Raw genomic sequence first — 27,118 nt, 5'->3', positions numbered from 1 at the left:
AGAATCCTATGGAAAAAAAAAACAGAGAGATTTGTTTAGTGAGCGCTGGGGAGAGGCATTTGTTTTCTTGCTTAAAAAAGAAACACAGGTTGGGTGCGGTGGCTCAAGCCTTAATCCCAGCATTCTGGGAGGCCAAGGTGGGTGGATCACCTAAGGTCACGAGTTCGAGACCAGCCTGACCAACACTGTGAAACCCCATCTCTACTAAAAAGACAAAAACAAAAGAAAAAGAAATTAGCCAGGCATGGTGGCGAGCGCCTGCAATCCCAGCTACTCGGGTGGCTGAGGCAGAGAATCACTTGAACCTGGGAGGCAGAGGTTGCAGTAAGCAAAGATGGCATCGTTTCACTCCAGCCTAGGCAACAAGAGTGAAACTCTGTCTCAAACAAAAAAAAGAAAGAAAAAAAAAACAGTTTTAAGTCCACTCAGTGGAGTTTAAAAATACATTCCCATTGCACAGTGCTTTTGGAATCTTTTCTAAAGTTCTGTTGCACATGATCTAATTTGATCTTCAGAGCAACTCCCTGAGGTGGATAGGGCAGGCCTTTCTGAACACCTATTTTCTAGTTTGCATTAAAAGAACGGAATTGGCTGGGACCAGTGGCTCATGCCTATAATCCCAGCACTTTGTGATACAGAAGGGAAGGGCTCAGAAGGGAAGAATGTGGTCCCTTTAAATGATATGGAAGTGAGGAAGGGAAGTACTGGGTAGAGGAGGGTGTGGTCCCTGGCTAGGGCTCCACCCCAGGGCCTGTGCCCACGGACCTAGGTGAGGACAGGCATTTTTGTTTTCCTGCCCAAATGTTGCATTTCCCAAGACCACCCTGGCCGCCACACCCCCATTCTGTGCCTATAAAAACCCTGAGACCCTAGCAGGCAGACACACAGGCAGCTGGACTTCGAGAGGAGCACATCAGCGGAGGAACACAAGGGTGCTGGATGTCAAGAGGAACGCACCAATGGGCACCGGCACACCGCAGGCCACTGACTGGCAGAACAACCCAGAGTTTGGCTGGGACAGTCGGAGAAGAGTCAGGCCACTCACCCGACTCCAGGGGTAAACCATCTCCCTTCTGGCTCCCCCATCTGCTGACAGATACTTCCACTCAATAAAACCTTGCACTCTCAAGCCTGTAACCCCAGCACTTTGGGAGGCCGAGGCGGGCAGATCAGGAGGTCAGGAGATCCAGACCATCCTGGCTAACAGAGTGAAACCCCATCTCTACTAAAAATACAAAAAAATTAGCCGGGCATGGTGGTGGGCACCTGTAGTCCCAGCTACTCGGGAGGCTGAGGCAGGAGAATGGCGTGAACCCAGGAGTCGGAGCTTGCAGTGAGCTGAGATCACACCACTTCCGGTACACCAAGACAAGAACCCCAGGACAAAGAAAGCCCTCTGTCCTTGCAATAAGGCGGGGTTCTAATTGAGCCGACTAACACAAGCTACCTACAGATGGCTAAACTAAAAGAGCACCCTGTAACACACGCCCACTGGGGCTTCAACTATAAACATTCACCCCTGGACACTGCCATGGGGTTCCCTGCCTGTCTCCATGCTCCCCTAGAGGTTTGAGCAGTGGGGCACTGAAGAAGCAAACCACACCCTCATCGCATGCCCTTCAAGGGGGACAATGGAACTTTTCCCATTTCATCTGAGAGGCCGAGGCAGGAGGATCACTTGAGCCCATGAGTTTGAGACCAGCCTGCACAACATAGCAAGACCCCATCTCTACAAAAAACAAGTAAACAAAAAAATAAACATTAACAATTAACGAGCTGTGGTGGCACACACCTGTAGTCTCAGGTACTCAGGAGGCTGATGTGGAAGGATTGCTTGAGCCCAGGAGGTTGAGGCTGCAGTGAGCCAAGATTGAACCACTGCACTCCAGCCTGGGTGACAGAGTGACACCCTGTTTCGACAACAACAAAAGGAATGGAACAAAATAACTTCTCAAATAGCTAGCAGAGGCAGATCTGGTTCTCAAATGCAGGTTTTCCAGGTTTCAATTCTTATTTCTAGCAGTATTATGGAGAAACATGATCACTAATACATGAAGGGGAGGAGGTTTCAAGTTCTGATGAAAAGATGGTAAAGAGAGGAGTTAGTTGACTAGGAGTGACTAGGAATGGGAAGAAAACGCATGACACTACTTAGAGGAAAGAAGAAAAATAAGCATAGAGGTGACTGAGCAGACAGAAAGGACTAGGAATAAGCGTGTCTGGCCCCGTCTCTGCATTTCTTTCCCTTGCATTAGTAACTTCCCTGATGACTTGGATGAATCTTCTCTTCAGGGCACCTAGTGTTCCCTTTCTGTCCACTTCTCCTTTCCCAGGGCCCATACAGTCTGGGAAAGCATGCTCTGCAGGTTTCTCATATCTTTCCTTCCTTAATCAGCCCCTAGCATCTCTACGTAACCCACATACACCTGGAGTTCCACATGTCCCAGTCTTTGCACTGCAGTGAATTCAAAGAATGGTAGACTCTAGCTGGGCACAGGGGCTCACACCTGTAATCCCAGCACTTTGGGGGGCTGAGGCAGATGGATCACTTGAGCCCAGGAGTTCAAGACCAGGTCTGGCCAACATGGTGAAACCCCACCTCTACTAAAAATACAAAAATTAGCTGGGCTTTGTGGTACATGCCCTGTAGTCCCAGCTACTGGGGAGGCTGAGGTGGAAGAATTGCTTGAACTCAGGAGGCAGAGGTTGCAGTGAGCTGAGATCGTGCCACTGCACTCCAGCAGCCTGGGCAACAGAACAAAGCCCAGTCTCAAAAAAACACAAAGACAAAAACTAAACCAAAACAAAAAACAAAAAACAAAAAAACACGCACACACACACAAAAAAAACAAAGGTAGACTCCAATAGGAAAAATTCACTCAAAAGCAATTCAAATAATTATTCAGTCAACCCAGTTCTATCTCAGTTCTTTATTATATATATAAACTTATTCTGTCTAGATTCCTTAGTTTTCTTTTTCTTATCTTTTTTTGTTTTCCTTTGAGACAGGTCCTCACTCTGTCAGCCAGGCTGGAGTATAGTGGCACAATCATGGCTCACTGCAGCCTCAACCTCCTGGGCTGAAGTAGTTCTCCCACCTCAGCCTCCCAAGTAACTGGGACTACAGGTGCATGCCACCATGCTCCGTAAGTTTTTATATTTTTTTGTAGAAATGGGGTCTCACTATGTGGGCCAGGCTGTTCTTGAACTCCTGGACTCAAGAAGTCCACCTGCCTCAGCCTCCCAAAGTGCCAAGATTACAAGCATGAGCCACTGCATCTGGCTGATTCCTTCGTTTTCTTTTTCTCTTTGCCCATTGCCTGGATTCCATAAGCAGAAAGAAAACCCAGGGGCTGACTTTGTAGGCAAGACTCTTTCCTTTTCAAAACATAAATTGGTTCAAGTGGTACCAAAACTGAAACACGTTTACGACTTAACATCTTTTCTTCCTACACCTTCAATCTCTTGAGCAATGAGAAAAGGCACTGAGCTCTTTATTTGTGCAGGGAAAAGAAAGAGAGATCAAACTGTCACTGTGTCTATGTAGAAAAGAAAGACATAAGAGTCTCCATTTTGAAAAAGACCTGCACTTTAAACAATTGCTTTGCTGAGATGTTCATTTGTAGCTTTGCCCCAGCCACTTTGCCCCAGCCACTTTGACCCAACTTGGAGCTCACAAAAACATGTGTTGTATAAAATCTAGGTTTAGGGGATCTAGGGCTGTGCAGGACGTGCCTTGTGAACAAAATGTTTACAAGCAGTATACTCGGTAAAAGTCATTGCCATTCTCTAGTCTCAATAAACCAGGGGCACAATGCACCGTGGAAAGCCGAAGGGACCTCTGCCCTTGAAAGCAGGGTATTGTCCAAGGTTTCTCCCCATGTGATAGTCTGAAATATGGCCTTGTGGGATGAGAAAGACCTGACTGTCCCCCAGCCTGACACCCGTAAAGGGTCTGTGCTGAGGTGGATTAGTAAAAGACGAAAGCCTCTTGCAGTTGAGATGGAGGAAGTCCACTGTCTCCTGCTTGCCCCTGGGAACTGAATGTCTCAGTGTAAAACCCGATTGTACATTTGTTCAACTCTGAGATAGGAGAAAAGCTGCCCTGTGGCGGGAGGGGAGACATGTTTGCAGTAATGCTGCCTTGTTATTCTTTACTCCGCTGAGATGTTTGGGTGGAGAGAAACATAAATCTGGCCTACGTGCACGTCCACTCATAGTACCTTCCCTTGAACTTAATTATGATATAGATTCCTTTGCTCACATGTTTTTTGTTGACCTTCTCCTTATTATCACCCTGCTCTTCTACTACATTCCTTTTTGCTGAAATAATGAAAATCATGATCAACAAAAACTGAGGGAACTCAGAGGCCGTTGCCTGTGCAGGTCCTTGCTGTGCTGAGTGCCGGTCCCCTGGACCCACTGTTGTTTCTCTATACGTTGTCTCTGTGTCTTGTTTCTTTTCTCCATCTCTCATCCCACCCTACTAGAAATACCCACAAGTGTGGAGGGGCAGGCCACCCCTTCAATTTGGTGACACATAGCCTGTGCCCTCAAAGAACACTGACACCCCCATAACATCCATTCGAAGAGCTTCTCCATACCTCCCCTCCTTTATCCCCAAGGACACTGGGTCAGAGATCACGGAGTCATTCACAACATGATGTTTAACACTGAGACGCTCTGCAATTGCTCCTTCAAGACGACTCAGAAGAAGATCCAGTGCTGAGACAATTGTGTTCTCTCTCTCTCTGGATCACCGCCCAGAGACAAGGACTGCCAGAGACCCTGGCTTCCCCAGCTGCTGCCTCTCATTCCTGCGCCTGTGGGAGGAGAGTTCGAAGCTGTGTGACCTTGACCAAGTTACTTGCCCTCTCTAAGCATGTTTCCCTAAATGTGAAATAGGGATGATGGTGATGTGTTTATTTCACAGATTTGATAGAAGGATTAAATGAGAGATGCATCAAAAGCAGTGGGCACAGGGTCAATGCTCAGTGAGCTTTCTCTTTTCTTATCAATAGACAGGACTTCATGAGGACAGAGACTGGCTTCATCTCAACTGTAGCCTCAGGGCAGAGCAATGATGACAACTTTAGCTTGAGAGGGTCTCAGTGCCCATTCATCACCACTGTGAAAAGGCAGAAACCAGAGCTGTGTGTTTAACTCCCAGCCCCAAAACCTGTCGGCTTTGCTTTATCACTATGAGCTTCCAATGGTATCCCTTTAGAATGGGGCCTCTCTCTTCTTCCCCAAGGCACCAGCCTTCACCCCAGACCTATCCTTATTAGCTGGTGTCTCCTCTCTGTACTCTGAGCCCATGCTGTGCTCGTCAGATAGCAACATGGGAGAATACAGCAGCCCAGAATGCAGGCTGCAGAGTTAGATCCCCAGAACAGAATCTCAGCCGGCTCCATCCTTCCTCAGCTGGGCGAACGTGGCCATTGACTTCCTCTCTGTGCCTGAGTTGCTCCATCTGTGAAATGAAGACTGTCATAGTCCCTGCTTCAGAGTTACTGGGAGGATTAACTGAGAAAATGTAGGGAAGGTGCTTGGAACTAAATGTTCAAAAAAAGTCCATCTGGCCAGGCACGGTGTCTCACGCCTGTGATCCCAGCACTTTGGGAGACCAAGGCAGGTGGATCACTTGAGGTCAGGAATTCAAGACCAGCCTGGTCAACATGGCAAAACCCCGACTCTACTAAAAATACAAAAATTAGCCAGGCATGGTGGCAGGCACCTGTAATCCTAGCTACTTGGGAGGCTGAGGCATGAGAATCTCTTGAACCTGGGAGGCAGAGGTTGTAGTGAGCCAAGATGGTGCCACTGCACTCCAGCATGGGCAACAAGAGCAAAACTCTGTCTCAAAAAAAAAAAAAAAAGTCCATCATTCTTATTAATGGAGGCCAAATCATCTCAGTGCTTCTTTGGATGATCAGTACCCTCCAAGCCAGTTTTATCCAATAGACCAGAGGTCCCCATCCCCCAGACCACAGACCAGTAGTGGTCTGTGGCCTGTTAGGAACTGGGCTGCACAGAAGGAGGTGAGCAGTGGGCTAGTGAGTGAAGCTTCATCTGTATTTACAGCTGCTCCCCATGGCTAGCGTTACCGCCTGAGTTCTGCCTCCTGTTAGATCAGCAGTGGCATTAGATTCTGATAGGAGCACCAACCCTATTGTGAACTGCATGTGGAAGGGATCTAGGTTGTGTGCTCCTTATGAGAATCTAATGCCTGATGATCTGTCACTATCTCCCACCACCCAGAGAAGGGGTTATCTAGTTGCAGGAAAACAAGCGCAGGGCTCCCTCTGATTCTACATTATGGTGAGATGTATAATGATTTCATTATATATTATAATGTTAATAACAATAGAAATAAAGTACACAATAAATGTAATGCACTTGAATCATCCTGAATCTTCCCCCCACAAATACATGGAAACTGGTCCTTGGTGCTAAAAAAAAATTGGGGACCACTGCAATAGACTATTCAGTCACGGTCCAATCAAACATTCTGCAAAGGCGGACTTGCTCTACTCTGCACTATCCGACATGGGAGCTGCTAGACACCCACATGGGCTGTTGAGCCCTTGAAATGTGGCTGGTGAGAATGAAGAACTGAATTTTCAATTTTCTCTTAACTAATTTTTTTTTGAGACAGAGTCTCACTCTATCCTCCAGGCTGGAATGCAGTGGTGCAATCTCGTCTCACTGCAACCTCCATCTCCCAGGTTCAAGCAATTCTCCTGCTTCAGCCTCCTGAGTAGCCAGGATTACAAGAACCCACCGTCATGCCTGGCTAATTTTTGTATTTTTGTAGAGACGAGATTTCACCATGTTGGCCAGGCTGATCTTGAACGCCTGACCTCAGGTGATCTGCCCAACTTGGCTTCCCAAAATGCTGGGATTACAGGTGTGCCACCATGCCCAGCCTTAATTCATTTCTAAATCACAAAATCTAAACAAGTGGCTAGGAGCTACCATAGTGTACAAGGCAGCTGTAGAATCACAGGAAATTGTCAATGACCCTGCCCTGCTTCAAGTTCACTTTTCCCCCTCATGGTGAGATTCTAGATTCTTTCCTCTTCTCTCACATTTTTTAGACTTTCAGGTTTAGACCATGAAAATAAGTTCTGTCCTTCCAAGAAAATAACGTTCATAACACTTACTGTATACCACGCTGATTTCAGTGCTTTACTTGTATTAATTTACAACGACTCTGAGGCAGAAGCTGTGATTATGCCCATTTAACAGATGACAAAACTGAGGCACAAAGCAGTGCTGGAACTTCTCAAAGTCACACAGGTAGCAGGAGGCAGAGCTCGGATTTGAACTCACTTTGGGTTCAGCAACTCACAGCTCTCACCTATGACATAATATTACTTCTGTTGTCAAAACACTTAGACCTGGATTTCACAGGAATCTTGTGCTTGCCTGGCTGCTAGGGAGGTTTTCATCATCTTCCTTATCTCACAGTTCAAAACCCAGGGCCTCCATGCTCTTGCTCTGCTGACCGTTCACTGGCAGGAGGCTTCTGGGAAGGTTCTCCTTTTCTGTCATTTTTCTTATTCGTGGTTTTTTGTTTCATTGGTGTTTATCTTCAGAACTTTGTTTCCTTCTGCTCAATTCATAATCAGAGTGCTTTTCCTCTTGGCTGAATTCATAAGTGTTTATGCAAAAAGAGGTTGGGCACAGAGCCAGGCGACTGAGGACACCCGGCTCATCTGGCAAGTGGATATCAAATTGTTGTATCTCGTTCTGCCATTCCGGCTCCTGCTGTGGGGCTGGGTCATCTGCCAGCTCTCCAAGGAGCTGGTGGGAAACCGCTGCAATCAGAGCGAACCGCGGCCCGGGTGAGCCCGCCTCGGCACAGCACTCCAGCTGCCCCCAGTGCCTTTTGGGGACACATCTGCATTGCCAGGCAGGGCTGTGGGAAGGTCGCCTGCCTCCTGTCCATCACAGAGAAAACCTACCCTTGTCCCGCGTCCCTTCCAGGCAGGCTGTGTGGGGATTGCTGCGTTCACCTTTAATATGGCTAAAATGTTTTCCTTGAATGACAGTAATGCTGCCAGAACCCATCAAGACACCCAGGAACTGATGTGCCTTGGCAGATGATGCTGGAAAGATGGGATTTCCGGCAGCCTTTGCATCTGTTGCTCACAGCCCACGAGCATCTCCACTGTCCAGCAGGTCAGGGCACGGTCTCTCTCTCTCTCTCTGATGGTCTCTCTCATGGTTTCTCTCTCTCATGGTCTCTCTCTCTCACGGTCTCCCTCACGGTCAGGGCAGAAAGAGAGAGAGTCCATCTGGAGCAGACTCGCATTTTTAATGAGTGTCCCCGATAATTTAACATGATCGATGGCTGAGGTATTTCATCAAGTTCAGGAGTCCCAGTTCTCAGAGAGAGGCGCCAGCCATGACTGTAAGACCTGGGCAAACCGTACAATCCAGACAGCAGGTCTCACCCCTCCCCAGAGAGTATCAAAGAGTGAAACAGCAGAGGGATGGTCTGGGTGGGTTCATCGTGGCTGGCAAGGGTCTGTGACAGCACCTTGTTAGGCTACTCCCAAGAGGAAATTTGGAGAGAGGGTGGGAGGGTAGCTCTCAGTGCAAGCTAAGTCTCCTGGAAAGTAACTTCCAAACTTTGGAGGATTGTGAGCAAGATGGGACCAGCAACTTCTACCTAAAAAATGTTCATAGCAAGATAACTCATCCTAATATTGGTCCAAGCTAGGTCTTTATTATGGATCATAAAGGCTCTGAGAATAACAATGTAACCTCCAAAAAGGCTGCAGGCTTTGAGGAATCTCAGGCTACTCGCTTCCTTCTGCTCAGTGACTCGCCTGGAGCACAGCAAAGCAAGGAAACACTTAGAGCCAAGCTTGAGTTCTGAATTTCAAATACAGGGAGTCCATCTCTTTCTACCCAATTGTTCCCTAGAATCAGTAACTAACTCCTTCCCCTTAACGGCACGTACTTCCTACCAAAGCACAAGCGCGATGGGCTGTCCATAGCCTCCCCAAAACATGTGCACCTTGTGATATAAATTCTGTCACCGAAAGAGACCAGACAAAATGCAAAACCAAAGTGGAGCCTTTCCTTGAATTATAGGTTCTAAAGAGTTTTGGACCCTCTACAAAACCCAAGAGTTAGGAATTGCCTGGAAGAAGCACAAGCCCTTGTTTTAAAGAGGCAATTTAAGAATAATAGCCATGCTGATGCCACACTACGCTAAGGGAGAATAATGAACCTAATAAAACTAGCGATTTTCCAATTGCTTTTGCTGCTGGAAACACTGATTATGCTAAATAAAGGGTAGAATAGTAAATAGCCACTCTTTTGCATCCAATTAAGTGTTCAGATTATTTCTCAGAAGTATTTGTTGAAAATAACACTTCTGATAATCATGGGTCCCAAATAAACAGAGTCAAGTGTGGTGTGGTACATGTGTGAGTGTGTGTGTGTGCACACATGTGTCTTTCTGGAGCTCATTTTATGGAGATCCCCCATAGCTCCCCAAATTCCTATGAGATGAAATAAGAAAAATCACAGTTTCCTAAGACTACAGCTTGGGATATCTTTGGAAATGGTGTGTATTGAAAACACAGCATATGGAAACTATTTCATGTTGGCAATATCTGTGATTTAATTTGCAAACATTAGAAATGCAACTGGTTCTTCAGAGCCACCTAAGTCCCTCATAATGGCAATATTGGCTTCTTCTAAATAATAAATTAGCCAGTCAAACTATGTTCTACAGAATGTTAGAAGTTTCATCCTTCTAGTCAATGTCACATTTCAAGGCAAAGTCGATTTATATGTAAGTTAAACAAAGTGCTGTCACTAAAAATTAAGAATTATGTCTAATGCCATTCAGAAATGGAATAAATAAGTATTAGAGGATTTGCAAGTTAAAGCAACCATAGAAATGCTATCATCAGGAAGGAAAAGGTATTACCTGCAGAGGTTACACATAAGACGCTAGAACCCAGAAGAGAAAGAATCTCTGTAAATATTTCCGTTAAGTTAATCAAGAGAGGCTGGGTACGGTGGCTCATGCCTGTAATCCCAGGACATTGGGAGGCCAAAGCGGGCAGATCACGAGGTCAGGAGTTTGAGACCAGCCTGGCCAACATGGTGAAACCCTGTCTCTATTAAAAATACAAAACATTAGCCGGGCATGGTGGCATGCACCTGTAATCCCAGCTACCCAGGAGGCTGAGGCAGGAGAATTGTTTTAATCCAGAAGGCAGAGGTTGCAGCAAGCCATCACACCATAGCACTCAAGACTGGGTGACAGATCACAGCTCCATTTTGAAAAAAAAAAATGAAAAGAAAGGAAGTTAATCAGGGTGAGAATAGGATGAGTTTTTCACCCACAAAAGGAGATGAGATTCACGCATTCTTTCAACATGCATTCCATCAATAGTGAGCACCTGCTCTGAGCTAGGCCCGTTCTAGGTCCCAGGAAATGGGTAACCAACCAGACATGGCCCCTGATTTGGAGCTCACATTTTAGAGCAGCGAAATGGACAGTAAACAAGTAAGCAAATTAAGATCATCTTAAATTGGGGGAAGTTCTTTAGAGAAGCACTTCCATAAAGCTGAATCGCATCATAGACTATGACTGCCAGGTGGTAAGGAAGGTAATATCTCAACTGCCTGTGGATAGCAGAGCTTCTGAGGCCTTGCAAAGTATTTAGTACTAAGATTTCTGTCTTAGGTCAAGTTCCCTAAAAGCAGAGCCTGAGGCAGGGATTGAGTGCGTGTAATTCATTCAGGAAGAACTCTCAGGAGATAGGAGTAAGGAAAACAGGATATGGCAGGGAAGGAGCTAAGTGAGATGTGGTCTCAGCTGGAGACTGGCTCCAGTCTGATCTCACAGGGAGCTCCAGAGGATGAACTGCACCACCATGTTATCCCAGCCTGAGATCTTTTGTTCTCCTGTGTCAGCTGGTCCCTGGCCAAGGGCTGCAGACTCTCTTGGGGCCCCAGCAGACTGGAGGAGAAGAAGCATGGTCTGCGGTCTACTCTTTTGTGCACACCCACCCACCTCTTCCCCAGCTGACACTGCTGGAGGAGGAGAGGGGGAGATGTCATCTCCTCCTATGCCAACCTGTGAGATGGCAATGGCCCTTTTCCTGTTGGGTGTAATCTGCTGCCATCTCTTGCTGTCTGCAGCCTGACACAGAAGGGTGAAGGTCACCAGGTTCCACTGACAGGGGTTTTTGTCTCAAGCAGCAACCCTAGGACCGCAGGTCCCTTGCAAGATTCAGCCACATTTCATGACTGTCTGCAACACACCCCATGCCGCTGATGGAAGGAACACGGTGCCCCATGCTGCACCCATTTCTGCCAGACTGGGGTCCCTGATCTCAATTTCTCTCTGCAGTCCCCAACTCTGGGGTTTGCAGACACATTTCAGATCCCTCCTTAGTACCTCCCAGGAGGCAGAAGCCAGAGGAAATAATCCTTGTCCCAATGCACTTGACCATGCCACCTCACTGCATGCTCTTTCTCCCTCTCCAGGAAAAATCAAGCTTGTTGAATACTTACCAATATGCCCACATGCATTTAGTCCCCATAACCACTTCTTGGGGCAGCATTCATCCCCAAGTTACAGACGAGGAAACTGAGGAGAGCATTTATATAACATGCATCTAAGTGGTGGACAAAGGATCTAACCAGGCAGTGCGGCACCAGAGCACACATTTTTGTTGTTCAGAGAGATGGGGTCTCTCTCTGTCCCTCAAACTGGAGTGCAGTGGCCTGATCATAGCTCACTGCAGCCTTGAACTCCTGAGCTCCAGCAATCTTCCCGCCTCAGCCTCCCGAGTATCTGAGACTAGAGGCATTCACCACCAACCCAGCTAATTTTTAAAAAACATTTTTCTAGAGATAGGGTCTGATCCCAAACTCCTGACTTCAGGCGATCCTCCTGCCTCAGCCTCCCAAAGTGCTGGGATTACAGTTGTGAGCCCCTGCGCCCAGCCCAGAGCACACTTTTTTTTTTTTTTTTGAGATGGAGTCTCACTCTGTTGCCCAGGCTAGAGTACAGTGGCAAAATCTCGGCCCAGAGCACACTTTTAACCACCATACCATTCTGCCTCTGCGTAGGTTAGTCAAGCTCTGTAGCTGATCAGATGTCTGTAGAGAGAAAGAGACATCAGTCTCCCCTTCTTCCAAACACCCCCAAATTTTACAAGTGATTTTCTCAGATCCCTCAGCATCAGGAATGGGGATGAGCAGGGCAGTCAGTCCCCTTCCCAACAGCGCAGCAGATATCCCAAGATTACATCTCATTGGCTCTGACTAGGACATGAGCCCAAAGCTGAACCAGTTGCTGTAGCCATGGCATGCAGCATCCTCCGTCCTCTGGCCAGGCTACAGCTCCATTCCACCCCTGGATCCTCAGGTTGAGTCAATATATCTTGAACCACGCGCGGACTGAAGCTCAAGGAGGAGTCAGAGTAATGTGACCCAGCCCACCAGGAAGTGGGTGCTGAGCAGGCAAGCATTCATCACCTACTGCACACACCAGGGAAGGCTTGTGGTGGCTTAGTCCCACCTGGAGGCAAAGAAAAGAGTGCCTGCTCCGTGCCAAAATGCGGTGCCCAACGCTATCTTAAAGCTAGCTGGCTTTGTAATCCCAGCTACGTGGGAGGCTGAGGCAGGAAAGCCACTTGAATCCAGGAGGCGGAGGTTGCAGTGAGCCAAGATCAGGCCATTGCACTCAAGCCTGGGTGACAAGAGAGAAATTCTGTCTCCAAATATAAAAATAAAAATAAAAAAATAAAAAGCTCGCCTGCTTAATCCTCACAAAGATACCATCTACTTTTTGGCATTCCACAGGTAGAAAGACTGAGACACTGAGACACTGGGAGATTTTAAAACTCACCACCAGCTGGGCACGGAGTCTCATGCCGGTAATCCCAGCACTTTGAGAGGCTGAGGCAGGAGAATTACTTGAACCCAGGAGTTCAGGACCAGCCTGGGCAAATTAGTGAGACTTCATCTCTACAAATATTTTTTAAAAAGAAAAAAATTAGGGCTTGACGCGGTGGCTCACACATGTAGTCCCAGCACTTAGGGAGGCCAAGGCAAGTGGATCACTTCAGCCCAGGGATTCGAAACCAGCCTGGCCAACACGACAAAACTCTATCTCAACTAAAAATACAAAACTTAGCTGGGCATAGTGGCACATGTCTATAATCCCAGCTACTTGGGAGGCTGAGGCACGAGAATTGATTGAACCCAGGAGTCAGAGGTTGCAGTGAGCTGAGATTGTGCCACTGCACTCCGACCTAGGTGACACAGTGAGACCGTGACTCAAAAAAAAAAAAAAAATAGGTATGGTGGCACATGCCTGTGGCCCCAGCTACTCAAGAGGCTGAGGTGGCAGGATCACCTAAGGCCAGGAGTTCAAGGGTGCAATGAGCTATGATTGTACTACTGCACCACTACATATACATATATATGTATATATGTATGTATACACATACACACGTATATACAGGTATATGTATATATGTATGTATATAAATACACACGTATATACATGTAAATGTATATATACACATATATACAAATGTATATGTATATATGTGTGTATACATACATATATGTATGTATGTGTATATATACATATATATGTATATGTATATATACACACATATATGTACATGTATATATGTATGTATATATACACATATATATGTATATGTATATGTCTCTATATATATACACATTTATACATGTATAGGTATATATGTATATGTACACATCTATACATGTATATGTATATATGTATATATGTACACATATATACTTGTATATGTATATATGTACACATATATACTTGTATATGTATATATGTACACATATATACATGTATATGTACATATGTATATATGTACACATATATACGTATACGTATACGTGTATGTATATATGTACACATATATACATGTATATGTATATATGTATGTATATATGTACACATATATACATGTATAAGTATACATGTATGTGTATATATGTGTATATATACACATGTATGTGTATATGCGTGTGTATATATACACGCACATATACACACATATATACACATACACATGTGTATGTATATATGTATGTATGTACACACATACACATGTGTATGTATATATGTATGTATGTACACACATACACATGTGTATGTATATATGTATGTATGTACACACATACACATGTGTATGTATGTATGTATGTACACACATACACATGTGTATGTATATATGTATGTATGTACACACATACACATGTGTATGTATATATGTATGTACACACATACACATGTGTATGTATATATGTATGTACACACATACACATGTGTATGTATATATGTATGTATGTACACACATACACATGTGTATGTATATATGTATGTACACACATACATATGTGTATGTATCTATGTATGTACACACATACACATGTGTATGTATGTATGTACACACATATACATGTGTATGTATGTATGTACACACCTACATGTGTATGTATATATGTTTGTATATATACACATACATGTGTATGTATATATGTATGTATATATACACATACATGTGTATGTATATATGTATGTATGTATACACATACATGTGTATGTATATATGTATGTATGTATACACATACATGTATATGTATATATGTATGTATATATACACATACATGTATATGTATATATGTATGTATATATACACATACATGTGTATGTATATATGTATGTATATATACACATACATGTATATGTATATATGTATGTATATATGCACACATATACATGTATATGTATATATGTATGTATATATACACACATATACATGTATATGTATATATGTATGTATATATACACACATATACGTATATGTATGTATGTATATATGTATGTATATATACACACATATACGTATATGTATGTATGTATATATACGCATATACATGTGTGTGTATATATGTATATATATACACACACATGTATATGTGTATATATGTATGTATATACATACATATATACATGTATATGAGTATATGTGTGTATATATGTGTATATATATAAAAAATACACATGCACAAATTCACCACCACCAACTCAGAAATTACCGTCTCCCTCTATTCTAAGGAAGTATTTTTCATTTTGCCATCTCTGAAGTTGGAATACACCTTATAATCACTGGAATGTCACGGTCTCGTTGGCAGCATTTTTCTGCTTAGTAGCCCATAAAATAATAGCACATCTTATAACTAACAGTGTTGTAGACGCTATGAGATCCTGGGGAAGCCCAGAGTCTAACTCCACCCTGTCTGACTCCAAAGACCATATATTTCCTATGCCCTTGGACTGGGGCACAGATGTAGACAACTCGAGCTTTGCTCATTGTGAGAAATGTATGAGAAATGACGCCGATGGAATTTTCTTCTTGTAGTTGCAGGGGAAAAAAGCGGCATCATTCCACTATTCCAAGGGAGGTGCTAAATACGAGGGTGAGGCTGTCAAGTGGTCCCTGGTGGAGTCCTACACTCACCCAAACAGCAACGAGACAGAGCAGAGGGAGAACATCGATACCGTCATGAACTGGTTCACCAAGGAAGACTTTGACTTTGTGACTCTGTGCTACAGAGAGCCAGATAACGTGGGACACCGATTCGGGCCAGAGGCAGAGAACAGGAAGTTGATGATTCAGCAAATCGACAGGACCATCGGGTATCTGGTGGGAGCCACTGAGAAGCACAGCCTGCAGAGCACCTCAGCGTCATTATCACATGAGACCATGGGATGACCACCGTGAAGAAGAGACCCAATGTCAACAAGATCCCTTGTCCAACTACATCAAGTTCAGGGACTTGGTCAAGTTTGATATTGTGGGCTACGGTGGCTTTGGGATGCCCCTGCCCAAATTGGGGCAAGAGGAAGCCCTTTACCAGGCACTGAAGAATGCGTACCCTCACCTCCACATCTACAAGAAGGAGGAGTTTCCAGAACACTTCCATCTCGCTAAACATGACCGGGTTCTGCCAATCGTGATGTATGCCAACTCTGGTTACACTATCAATGGGGTAAGTTCATTCTAAAATGAATAAAGTCACCTTGGATCTAGGAGACAACCATTAGGGAAGGGTGGTTCTGCAAAAATCAAACATAAGTGCACAGCCGGGCACGGTGGCTCACGCCTATAATCCCAGCAATTTGGGAGGCTGAGGCAGGTGTATCACCTGAGGTCAGGAGTTTGAGACCAGCCTGGCCAACATGGTGAAACCCCATCTCTACTAAAAATACAAAAATTAGCTGGGCGTGGTGGTACACATCTGTAGTTCCAGCTACTCTGGAGGCTGAGGCAGGAGAATCGCTTGAAGCTGGGAGGCAGAGGTTGCAGTGAGCCAAGATCATGCTACTGCACTCCAGTCTGGGCAACAGAGTGAGACCCTGTCTCAAAAAAATATAATATAATAACAAAACAAAACAAAATAAAATAAAATAAGTGAACACACTACGAGTTGTAGCCCACAGGGTCCTAAATGTTTCCCACCCTCCGCCCAACCAATGCTGCCCCAAATTACTGTTATACAATATTAATGACCAATTCAACTTGATAAGGCCGATTAAAAATAAAAATAAGGCTGACCATGGTGGTTCACACTTGTAATCTCAGTGTTTTGGGAGGCCAAGACAGGAGGATTGCTTAAGGCCAGGATTTCAAGACCAGCCCGGGCAACATAGGGAGACCCCCTCTCTACAAAAAACAAATAAATAAATAGCCAGACATGGCGATGCATGCCTGTAGTCCCAGCTACTCAGGAGGCTGAGGTGGCAGGATTTCTTGAGCCCAGGAGGTCAAGGCTGCACTAAGCTGTGGTTGCACTACTACACTCCAGCTTGAGCAACAGAGCAAGACCCCATCTCTAAAAAATAAACAAACAAATAATAAAAAATAAACACCAACTTCATTATTCAAAATTGTGCATAGCGCTTCACTAAACATTGAATAGCAGTTCTTTCATTTTTATCTTCCCAACAACCCTATAAAATAGATGTTCTTAGTACCACCATTTTAAAGAAGAAATCAAAACCTAGAGAGAAGTGACTTGAGATTAAAAATGTAAGGTTGGGCTGGGTGCAGTGGCTCACACCTGTAATCCCAACACTTTAGAAGGCTAACGTAGGTAGATTGCTGGAGCCCAGGAGTTTGAGACCAGCCTAGGCAACACAGTGAAACACCATCACTACAAAAAATGCAAAAAATGTATCTGGGTGTAGTGGCACGTGCCTGTGGTCCCAGCAACTCAGGAGGCTGAGGTGGGAGAACTGCTTGAGCCCGGGGGTGTTGAGTCTGCAGTGAGCCATGATCACGCCACTGTAAGATAGGAGGCAGGACTTGACTCCACAGGCAGGGCTTGGACACCAGACCAAATTGAGGACTAACTAAAACAGGGCTGGGCAGAAGCAGCTTTCCATCAGACATGCCCACCAGTGTGCCATGTAAGTTTACTATTGCCAAGGTAACACCCGGAAGTTACTGCCCCTTTCCATGGCAATGACCCAATGACTCAAAAGTTACTACCTATTTTCTAGAAATTCCTGCATAAACTGCCCTTTAATCTGCATGCAATTAAAAGTGGGTATAAATGTGATTGCAAACTCTCTGCCGCTACTCTCTGCCTCTAGGGTAACCCTGCCCTACAGGAGCAGTCACAGGGCTGTAATGCTGCCTCTTCAATAAAGCTGTTTTCTTCTATACCTCCAGCTTGCCCTTGAATTCTTTCCTGGGTAAAGACAAGAACCCTCACGTGCTATTGAGAGGTGACAGCATGCTGGCAGCCCTCGAGCTCACTCTCGGTGCCTCCTCTGCCTGGACTCCCACTTTGGCGGCACTTGTGGAGCCCTTCAGCCCGCCGCTGCACTGTGGGAGCCCCTTCCTGGGCTGGCCAAGGCTGGAGCCGGCTCCCTCAGCTTGCGGGGAGGTGTAGAGGGAGAGGCACGGGCAGGAACCGGGGCTGGGCACGGCGCTTGTGGGCCAGCGTGAGTTCTGGGTGGGCATGGGCTCACTGGGCCCTGCACTCAGACTGGCCTGCCAGCCCCGCTGGACCCAGGCAGTGAGGGGCTTAGCACCTGGGCCAGCAGCTGCTTTGCTCAATTTCTCGCAGGGCCTTAACTGCTTCCCTGCAGGGCAGGGCTCGGGACATGCAGCCCACCATGCCTGTGCCTCCCCCCAACCCTCCATGGGCTCCTTCATGGCCTGAGCCTCCCCGAAGAGTGCCGAGCCTCCCCAATGGGCACCGCCCCCTGCTCCAGGGTGCCCAGTCCCATCGACCACCCAAGGGCTGAGGAGTGCCAGCACAGGGTGCGGGACTGGCAGGCAGCTCCACCTGCGGCCCCTGTGTGGGATCCACTTGGTGAAGCCAGCTGGGCTCCTGAATCTTGTGGGGACTTTGAGAACCTTTATGTCTAGCTGAGGAATTGTAAATACACCAATCGACACTCTGTATCTAGCTCAAGGTTTGTAAACACACCAATCAGCACCCTGTGTCTAGCTCAGTGTTTGTGAATGCACCAATCGACACTCTGTATCTAGCTAATCTAGTAGGGACTTGGAAACCTTTTGTGTCTAGCTCAGGGATTGTAAATGCACCAATCAGCACCCTGTCAAAACAGACCAATCAGCTCTCTGTAAAACAGACCAATCAGCTCTCTGTAAAATGGACCAATCAGCAGGATGTGGGTGGGGCCAGATAATGGAATAAAAGCAGGCTGCCCCAGCCAGCAGTGGCAACCCACTGGGGTCCCTTTCCACACTGTGGAAGCTTTGTTCTTTTGCTCTTTGCAATAAATCTTTCTGCTGCTCACTCTTTGGGTCCACATTGCCTTTATGAGCTGCAACACTCACTTCGAAGGTCTGCAGCTTCACTCCTGAAGCCAGCGAGACTATGAACCCACCAAGAGGAACAAACAACTCCAGACGCACCGCCTTAAGAGCTGTAACACTCACCTTGAAGGTCTGCAGCTTCACTCCTGAAGCCAGCGAGACCACAAACCCACCAGAATGAAGAAACTCTGAACACATCCGAGCATCAGAAGGAACAAACTCCAGACACGCCGCCTTTAAGAACTGTGACACTCACCCCAAGGGTCTGTGGCTTCATTCTTGAAGTCAGTGAGACCAAGAACCCACCAGTTCCGGACACACTATGCTCCACTTCGGGGCTCCCCTGCCCTGCGTCAACTGCACTCTGGCCTGGGTGGCAGAGAGAGAGACCCTATCTTAAAAAAAAGAAAGAAATGCAAGGTTAAGTGCTGCCCCAAGCCTGAGTGGCTGATCATTATACAGAGTACACAAAGATCACCAAAAAAGTCACCACAGAGGCCTCCCGCCACTGGTTCTCATTTGCCCATATCAAAAATTATGCAAGCCTGTTCCTACAAAGACACACACAGATGCTCGTAGCAAAATTATTCATAATTGTCAAAAGGTGGCAACAACACAAATGCCTATCAACAACAGACGAATGGACAAACAAGTACAGTCCACCCGTGTGATGGAACATTAATCAGCCACAATATGGAATGAAGGGCTGATTCATGCTACAACCTGGATACACCTTGAAACCATTAGGCTAAGTGAGAGAAGCCAGACAAATATTAGATGATTATATATATATATATATATATATATATATATATATATATATATATGCGCCCAGAATATGAAAATCCAAAGAAACAGAAAGTAGATTAATGGTTGCCAGGAGCCAGGGGTGGGGATAGTAGGGGGGAAATAAGGGGTGACTGCTAATGGATACAGGGTTTCTTCTGGGGTAATTAAAATTTCTAAAATTGATGGTGATGATGGCTTCAAATCTCTGTGAATATATTAAAAACCAATGAATTATGCACTTTATTTATTTATTTAGAGACAGAGTCTGGCTCTGTTGCCCAGGCTGGAGTGCAGTGGTGCAATCTCAACTCACTGCACCATCCACCTCCCGGGCTCAAACCATCCTCCCACTTCAGCCTCCTGAGTAGCTGGGACTACAGACACACACCACCATGCCCAGCTAATTTTTTTGTATTTTTGGTCGAGACAGGGTTTTGCCATGTTGCTCGGGCTCATCTCAAACTCTTGTGTTCAAGCGATCCTCCCACCTCAGCCTCCCAAAGTGCTGGGATTACAAGTGTGAGCCACCATGCCCGGCCAAATGATACACTTTAAATGGGTAAATTGTATGGTATATGAATTATCTTTCAGTAAGGCTATTATTAAAAAGCAGCTTTAAGGGCCAGACATAAGGGCCATGCCTGTAATCCCAGCATTTTGAGAGGCCAAGGCAGGAGGATCACTTGAACCCAAGAGTTCAAGACCAGCCTAGACAACATGGCAAAACCTGGTCTCTACAAAAAATTTAAAACTTTGGCTTGGCGTGGTGGCTCATGCCTGTAATCCCAGCACTTTGGGAGGCTGAGGTAGGCGGATCACTTGAGGTCAGGAGTTCAAGACCAGACTGGCCAACATGGTGAAACCTTGTCGCTACTAAAAATATTTTTTAAAAATTAGCAAGGCATGGTGGTGGGTGCCGAGGCTGAGGCAGAAGAATGGTTTGAACCCGAGAGGTGGAGGTTGCAGTGAGCCGAGATTACGCCACTGCACTACAACCTGCTGGGCGACAGAGCGAAACTCCATTTCAAAAAAAAAAAAAATGAAAAATTAAAAATTAGCCAGCGGTGGTGGCTCGTGTTTGTAGTCCCAGCTACTCAGGAGGCTAAAGTGGGAGGATTGCTTGAGCCCAGGAAGTTGAGGCTGCAGCGAGCCAAGATTATGTCACTGCACTCTGGCCTCAGCAACAGAACAAGACACTGTTTCACAATTTTAAAAACAATTAAAAAACGAGCCTAAAGAAAACAAAAAAACCAATGCTAACTGTGAGACATAAATGAGGTGGTCTATTTTTTGTTAACTACCAACTAACAATTCATGGCAGAAACAAAGTTTAAATGATGCTATAGCTGGGCGCTGTGGCTCACACCAGTAATCCCAACACTTTGGGAGGCTGAGGTAGGTGGATCACCTGAAGTCAGGAGTTTGAGACCAGCCCAGTCAACATGGTGAAACCCCGTCTCTACTAAAAATACAAAAATTAGCCAGGTGTGGTGGCGGGTGCCTATAGTCCCAGCTACTCGGGAGGCTGAGACAGGAGAATCACTTGAACCTCGGGGGGGCGGAGGTTGCAGTGAGCCAAGATCGTGTCATTGCACTCCAGCCTGGGCGACAGAGCGAAACACCGTCTCAAAAAATAAATAATTAATTAAATAAATGGTGCTATAAACCTCATGTGAGGGAAGACTGTCCCGGGTACAGCTTGAAGAACCCTTGCTGTGAATAGGGGCCAAATGCGATAATTCTGTTTGAACTTGCTTCATGTCAGCTTGTTGCAACTCCAGAGTGTAACAGGTATGAGAAAACTCATGGGGTTACTGTTTAATGTTGGTGGAAATATTCACATTAAAATACAACAGTTTATCACCTAAGGTATATTTTATCCCTCAAGTGGCCCGGAACACTGTGATTACTGCACACCAATCACACGCCCATAGCTAAGGCCTTGCCAAGGAGAAATTCCACAATCACCTGGCCTATTTGTAAACCTGGTTTATGACGTTTTGTAACAGGATATCTTGACAGTAGCATGAGGACATTTAACGAGACAAGAACATTCCCCACTGACCAACCAGATGGTTTCAGGGAACAGGATGCTGTGCTCAGTTTAATATTCTGCTGAACTGACCATAAGGCAGAAAATCCTTTGGGTCAATTCCTCTCACTGAATCCACTTCTCATCCTGTCCACCTGCCTGCTTTGCAGTGCAGAGTAAAGTGGGCCTTCCTTGACTCTCTTCAGGGACCAATGTGCTTGAGGCCATCATGAGGACATTCTTTTTTCTTTTTTTTTTTTTTGAGAGAGTCTTGCTCTGTCGCCCAGGCTGGAATGCAGTGGTGTGATCTCAGCTCCCCACTGCAACCTCTGCCTCCCAAGTTCAAGTGATTCTCCTGCCTCAGCCTCCTGAGTAGCTGGGATTACAGGCACGCATCACCAGGGCCAGCTAATTTTTCTATTTTTTGTAGAGACAGGGTTTCACCATGTTGGCCGTGCTGGTGTCGAACTCCTGACTTCAAGTGATCCACCTGCCTCGGCCTCCCAAAGTGCTGGTATTACAGGTGTGAGCCAACATGCCTGGCAGAGGGCTTTCATTCTTGATGGACTGCTCCATAGCCTCAGAGACAGTCGGACTGGTTTCTTCAACCAGAGCGGAGCAGACAGGCAATTTCTGTATCCACCAGGACAAATATTAGACCAACTCTTCAATGTACAGAGAGCATCACATTTCTTATATGCTAGAATATCTGTTGGTCCAAAATATAAATAAATAGTATTGTAGCCAGCCACAGTGGCTCACACCTATAATTCCAGAGCTTTGTGGGGCTGAGGCAGGAGGTTCACTTGAGGTCAAGAGTTCGAGACCAGCCTGGGCAACATAGAGAGACACCCCACACACCGCCACCTGCCATCTCTACAAAAATTAAAATAATTAGCTGGGCATAGTAGTGTGGGCCTGTAGTCCCAACTACTTGGGAAGCTGATGTGGGTGGATCGCTTGAGCCCAGGAATTTCAGGCTGCAGTGGGCTATGACTGCATCACTGTACTCCAGCTAGAACTTGTCTCAAAAAAAAAAAAAGTGCTGCAATTGACATTACTTTATCATTTGAAAAGAGGGACAGACAAGAAAGGTATTTGGCATTTACCAAGCAATTACCCAGAATCCTCATCCCATCCTACCCCCACCCTTCCCCTAAAAATGTATGTATATGTTTTTATACCATAAAAAATACATCTCTTTGGCTCTGGAACCAGATTGCTTGGGTTCAATTACCTGATCTAGCATTTGCTCCTGATGACTCAGTGCAGAAAAGCTCTGTAACTCAGTTTCCCCAGCTTTAAAATGGGGAATGGTGCCTTTACTGGGCTGCCATGAGGGTAAAGGAGGGAACGTATATTTATGAAGCATTCAGAACAATTCATGATACATAGTAAGCTCTATAGATTTGAGCTTATTATTACTGTCAGTACGATTATCATCATCTTGCTGTTTCCAATGGGTACGATTTCTACATTCTCTTTCTTAAAGACCTTTAAATCCTTGGTATTCTCTCCACCACCACAGAGAGCAGTGTCCTTGTAGTTTAAATTTTCAAAGACTTCATGGATCCAATAAGCATGACATTAACTAAGGGACAGTTTTCTTTCAGTGGATTGGAATCTAAAATGGCTTTATTGTTATTATTGGCCAGGCTGGTCTGGCACTCCTGACTTCAAGTGATCCCCCCACCTCACCCTCCCAAAGTGTGCTGAGATTACAGGCATGAGCCACCATGCCCAGCCCTCATTCTCTTCTTTTATAAGGACACCAGTCATTGCATCTGCCCCCTCACCAGCAGCCCCCAATCCAGGATGACTCATCGTTACTTGATTACATCTAGAAAGACCATATTTCCAAATAAGGTCACATTCCTGGGTACCGAGGATCAAGATTTCCAATTTTTTCCCCGACTCAATTTTTTTTTGAGTCAGGGCCTCACCCTGTCACCCAGGCTGGAGTACAGTTATGTGATTATAGCTCACTGCAGCCTCAAACTCCTGGGCTCAAGGGATCCCCTGACCTCAGCCTTCCAAGTGGCTGAGACTACAGGTGCACACCATCATGCCCAACTAATTTTTTTGTTTTTTTGTGTGTGTGTGGTTTTTTTTTTTTTGTACAGGTTAGGTCTCACTCTGTTGACCATGCTGGTCTGACCTCAAGCGATCCTCTTGCCTTGGCCTCCCAAAGCACTGGGATTACAGGCGTTATCCCATGCCTGGCCCTCTTTCTACATCTCAATCATTGTGTCATTAGCCTGAGCTGCCCATAGTCCTTATTCTGCCCATCCCTGACCAACCTCCTCCTTTAACATAACTTCCATCTCGATATGATGGGGCCTGCTGGGCACTGCAAACAGCCTAAGGAAAGTGGAAACTTTACTTAACCTTAAATTCTATTACAAAGTCTACATTGAACGTAATTTATATTTGAACTATAAAAATTTTCTCTAAGTTGACACATGACCTATAAAGGACTCTACACCCTGAAGCAACGTTTTAGAAAGAAATCAATTGGTCCTTTTCTGCAGAAACCATTAACCATAGGAGAGATAAAGGAAAACCTTCAATGTACTGACTGAACTTCCATGCCCATAGCTTAACTTCTAAAAGGCAACCATTCCATACTGTTAAACTGACTTAGGTTGCTATTACTGTTATTAAAGAGACCCTCAAAGCCAGAAGTTGAATCTTGACTGTAGTTCTTGCACGTACACGCACACTCTTGCAACTGAAACCACTCAGATTGTCCTAATGCTGCTCCCCATAGCAACACCACCTGGAATTTTACGTTTGTTTTTAAGCATCATTTGTAATCTTCACTTGTACCCGAACACACCGCACCTGTGAGAGCCACGTGACATTAAAAAAATCCCTTCAGTGAGGCTGGGCATGGTGGCTCACCCCTGTAATCCCAGCCCTTTGGGAGGCCAAGGCAGGTGGATCATGATGTCAAGAGATTGAGACCATCCTGGCCAACATGGTAAAACCCTGTCTCTACTAAAAATACAAAAATTAGCTGGGCGTGGTGACGCGTGCCTGTAGTCCCAGCTACTCGAGAGGCTGAGGCAGGAGAATCGCTTGAGCCCGGGAGGCAGAGGTTGCAGTGAGCTGAGATCGTGCCACTGCACTCCAGCCTGGTAACAGAAGGAGACTGTCTGAAACAAAAAAATCCCTTCAGTGCCTTGATCCTTCCAGATTCAGATCCAAGAGAGATGACATTTGTCCCTCACCAGAGACTGCACACCAAGATAAAGATTTCTTCTGGCCAGGCGTGGTGGCTCACGCCTGTAATCCCAGCACTTTGGGAGGCAGAGGCGGGTGAATCACCTGAGGTCAGGAATTTGAGACCAGCCTGGCCAACGTGTTCAAACCCTGTCTCTACTAAAAATACAAAAATGGCCCGGCATAGTGGCTCACGCCTGTAATCCCAGCTACTCAGGAGGCTGAGGCAGGAAAATCGCTTGAACCTGGGAGGTGGAGGTTGCAGTGAGCCGAGATCGCGCCATTGCACTCCAGCCTGGGCAACAAGAGAGCGAAACTCCGTCTCCAAAAAAAAAAGAAAAAAAATTTCTTCTGTGTGCATGGCTCAGCTCTGTGGTCCACTAGCGTCCTTCTTCAATCCGCTTCCAATCAATAGAATCAGGAAAGACTGAACAAACCTAGATTAATATTTTAGTATAACATAATACAGTGTTACTTACTATGGCATTGACCGTATATGCCCTTTTGCTCCTTGAAGGAAAGACAATTAATAGCTATTATGTGAGTTAATAAAATAAGCCCAGGATTTATGAGTATAACTAACCTGTTCCCATTGATTTTCCTTGTCTCCTGCAGGCAGAGAGCTGATCAAAACAGCAAAAGCAAAGCAGTGCCCCTGGCCCAGTTCTGAAGCCAACCTTCCTTAATCACCCAGACCCATCACTGGTTAGGACTTGCTGTGGATTCTCAGGTGACTCCATCTCAGGATACAGGGACTGAGACGGTGTATGCAACATCTCAGACCCAGAAACCGTTGATTCTGCCTAAAAACAGAGCAATAACCACATCCCATCCTCTTGATTTAAATGAAAGGGTATGGGGGAATAAAAGATGAACCTTTTTTTTTCTTTGTCAGATCTTGCGCTCATTTGGTTCTGGTGGGGAACAACAGCTATAAGAGAACAAGTGTATTCAATTAGAATTAATTCCCCTCTCTTATTCTCATAGCTGAGCAGGGCTCAAGTGCCTCTCATCTGAAAGAGGTAATAAGATTTTATCTGTCTCCTCATCTACCTTTTGCAAGTATACTGAACAAATTAGCTCTCGGGACTCTTCCAAATGGAGTTTTATGAGGAATTTGCTAAGGTAAACGTTTTAGACTTTGAACACAGTTCAGATTTCAGGGGCATTACTGAAATCTGAACTGTGTTGCTAACTGCCCTGCCTTTCAACTCAAGACACAATAACTTTGAACTAAAATAATTATATTTTTGTTGTTTTCCACTCTGTCCCCACGTCTATATCACCACCACCCCCAATCCCACCCCGCAGGAGCTAACTCCTCCTTCCTGTCCCTGCAAGATCAAAACTCCTCTGCAAGCCCCGCTAGCTCTGTCTGCTCACCTTCGTGGCAGATATCGCTATTGTAATTTTACACTCATTTGTGTGATAAATACTTCAATGTCCACTTCTTCCACGAGCCCCTGAGCCCCTGGAGGGCCTGGACAACACCTAGTTTTTCTCACCGTTACATCTCCGTTGTCAGGCACATGGTAGGCGCTTAATAAGTATTTGGTGAACCAATGGCTTGTTTGGTGACAGTCCAAAGGCTGGGGGACAGAGGGAAAGCTCCCTCCTTTCGGGCCCCAGACGGGTGGCGCTGATGGAGAGGAGGCTAGGATAAGGCCTCCAGGACCGAAGCGCGCACCCGTAAGGCCCCTGCTAAAAAGACCTTCCTGAAGGCGGAGGAAGTGCGAGTGCCTACGTTAGCCCAAGGCCTGACCTGACGATCCCAGGGACCCTCGCCCTAACTGGCCCCGCCTCCCGGGCCCCAAACCCGGACTCGGCCCCGCCCGAAGCTCCGGATCCTGGGGCCCGCCCCTGGCCCCGCGTCGGCAGACCGTGGGCTCGCTCCTGGACCTGCCTCAAACCCTCCGCAAGTAACGCCTCCCGAACTTGAGCCACATTCCGATCCCCTCCTCAAACCCCTCCCCGTTTCCCACACCCTGGACCCCTCGCTCCGTCTCGGCCCCGCCCCAAGCCCAGCTAGGTCTCGGCCCCTGAGACCAGCCCCGACCGGCCTCCCAGTCCCTGGGTCCCTCCCGACACCGGCCCCTCCCTAAGCTCCGCCTCCCAGGGCCCGCCTCCTGAGCGCAGCCCACAGCCCGGACTCGGACCCGCCTCCCGGACTCTG

General features: G+C 46.0%; 1 protein-coding gene across 1 annotated transcript in view; it reads right to left on the bottom strand.

Moving 5' to 3' along the window:
* The window catches only part of LOC100978661 (collagen alpha-4(VI) chain-like), a 174,856-nt gene extending 147,927 nt beyond the window's left edge, over positions 1–26,929 (bottom strand). The window contains exons 1-2 of the mRNA XM_055110442.2: positions 26,451–26,929; positions 25,529–25,748 (exon numbers count right to left, since the gene is read on the bottom strand). The gene's annotated coding sequence lies outside the window, so the exon portion shown is untranslated. The remainder of the gene's footprint in view (positions 1–25,528; positions 25,749–26,450) is intronic.
* Positions 26,930–27,118: the final 189 nt, after the last annotated feature.

This window comes from Pan paniscus, chromosome 2 (genome assembly GCF_029289425.2).
Source record: "Pan paniscus chromosome 2, NHGRI_mPanPan1-v2.0_pri, whole genome shotgun sequence".
Lineage (NCBI taxonomy): Eukaryota > Metazoa > Chordata > Mammalia > Primates > Hominidae > Pan > Pan paniscus.
Note: the sequence above shows the minus strand (reverse complement) of the source record. Positions and strands in the feature narration are given on the sequence as shown.